Here is a 2620-nt window from a genome sequence, read left to right on the forward strand (position 1 = left end):
GGAGGCAGCAATAGACCCTTGGAGACAAGTCGGCTGGAGGCCGATGTATTGAATCTCGACGCAATTTGAGTGATCCATCGTCATTGAGAGGCCCTGAACGTTACAATTAACTATCAGTTTTGCGTCGGATTCTAAAATCTAGACACTCAGGAGAACGACCATAAGGTGCCCGAGGCAGGAATATCGTCTAGGAGAAAAGTCGGATGGAGGACGATGTATTGAATCTCGACGCAATTTGAGTGTTCCATCGTCATTAGGACGTCCTGAACGTTACAATTAACTATCAGTTTTGCGTCGGATTCGAAAATGTAGACTCAGAGGAGAACGACCATAAGGTGCCCGAGGAAGCATTTGACCCTTGGAGACAAGTCGGCAGGAGGACGATGTTTGATTCTCGACGCAATTTTAATGTTCCATCGTCATTAGGAGTCAATGAACGTTACAATTAACCATCAGTTTTGGGTCGGATTCGAAAATCAAGCGTTACAGGAGAACGACCATTAGGTGCCACAGGCAGCAATATCCCCTTGGAGACAAGTCGGCTTGAGGACGATGTAATGAATCTCGACGCACTTAGAGTGATCCATCGTCATTAGGAGGCCCTGAACGTTACAATTAACTACCAGTTTTGCGTCGGATTCGAAAATTTAGACCCAGAGGAGAGCGACCATAAGGTGCCCCAGGCAGCAATAAACCCTCGGAGACAAGTCGCCTGGAGGACGATGTATTGAATCTCGACGCAATTTGAGTGTTCCATCGTCATTAGGACGTCCTGAACGTTACAATTAACTATCAGTTTTGCGTCGGATTCGAAAATCTAGACTCACAGGAGAACGACCATATGGTGTCCGAGGCAGCTATATCCCCTTGGAGACAAGTTGGCTGGAGGACGATGTATGGATTCTCGGCGCAATTTGAGTGTTCCATCGTCATTAGGAGGCCATGATTGTTACAATTAACCATCAGTTCTGAGTCGGATTCTAAAATCTAGACTCACAGGAGAACGACGATAAGGTGCCATAGGCAGCGATATACACTTGGAGACAAATCGGCTGGAGGACGATGTATTGAATCTCGACGCAATTTGAGTGTTCCATCGTCATTAGGAGGCCCTGAACGTTATAATTAACTATCAGTTTTGCGTCGGATACGATAATCTAGACTCACAGGAGAACAACCATAAGGTGCCCGAGGCAATAATAGACCCTTAGAGCCAAGTCGCCTGGAGAACGAAGTATTGAATCTCGACTCAATTTGAGTGTTCCATCGTCATTAGGAGGCCCTGAACTTTATAATTAACAAGCAGTTTCGCGTGGGATTCGAAAATCTAGACTCACAGGAGCACGATGTTAAGGTGCCAGAGGCAGCAATAGACCCTTGGACACAAGTCGGCTGCAGGACGATGTAATGAATCTCGACGCAATTTGAGTGTTCCATCGTCATTTGGGGGCGCTGAACGTTACAATTAACTATCAGTTTCCGTCGGATTCGAAAATCTAGACTCACAGGGGTCGGACCATATGGTGCCCGAGGCAGCAATATCTCCTCTGAGACGAATCGGCTGGAGGACGATGTATTGAATCTCGACGCAATTAGTGTGCTCCATCGTCATTGGGAGGCCCTGAACATTACAATTAACTATCAGTTTTGCGTCGGATTCGACAATCTAGACTCACAGGAGAACGACCATAAGGTGACCGAGGCAGCAATATCCCCTTGGAGACAAGTCGGCTGGAGGACGATGTATTGAATCGCTACGCAATTAGAGTGTTCCACCGTCATTAAGAGGCCCGGAACATCAGAATTAACCGTCAGTTTTGCGTCAGATTCGAAAATCTAGAATCACAGGAGACGGAGCGTATGGTGCCCGAGGCAGCAATATCCCCTTGGAGGCAAGTCGGCTGGAGGACGATGTATTGAATCTCGACGCAATTTGAGGGGTCCATCGTCATTAGGAGGCCCTGAACGTTATACTTAAATATCAGTTTTGCGTCCGATTCGATAATCTAGACTCACAGGAGAACTACCATAAGGTGCCCGAGGCAACAATTGACCCTTAGAGACAAATCGCCTGGAGAACGAAGTATTGAATCTCGACGCAATTTGAGTGTTCCATCGTCATTAGGAGGCCCTGAACGTTGTAATTAACAATCGGTTTCGCGTGGGATTAGAAAATCTAGACTCACAGGAGCACGATTTTAAGGTACCAGAGGCAGCAATAGACCCTTGGAGACAAGTCGGCTGGAGGACGATGTATTGAATCTCGACGCAATTTGAGTGTTCCATCGTCATTAGGAGGCCCTGAGTGTTACACGTAACTATCAGTTTCCGTCGGATTCGAAAATCTAGACTCACAGGTGAACGAGCACAAGGTGCCTGAGGCAGCAACAGACCCTCGGAGACAAGTCGGCTGGAGGCCGATGTATTGAATCTCGACACAATTTCAGTGTTCCGTCGATTTAGGAGGCCCTGAACGTTACAAGTAACTATCAGTTTTGCGTCGGATTCGATAATCTTGACTCACAGATGAACGACCATAAGGTGCCTGAGGCAGCAACATCCCCTTGGAGACAAGTCGGCGGGAGGACGATGTGTTGAATCTCGACGCAATTTGAGTGTT

This window comes from Schistocerca americana, unplaced genomic scaffold (assembly GCF_021461395.2).
Source record: "Schistocerca americana isolate TAMUIC-IGC-003095 unplaced genomic scaffold, iqSchAmer2.1 HiC_scaffold_50, whole genome shotgun sequence".
NCBI classification, from domain to species: domain Eukaryota; kingdom Metazoa; phylum Arthropoda; class Insecta; order Orthoptera; family Acrididae; genus Schistocerca; species Schistocerca americana.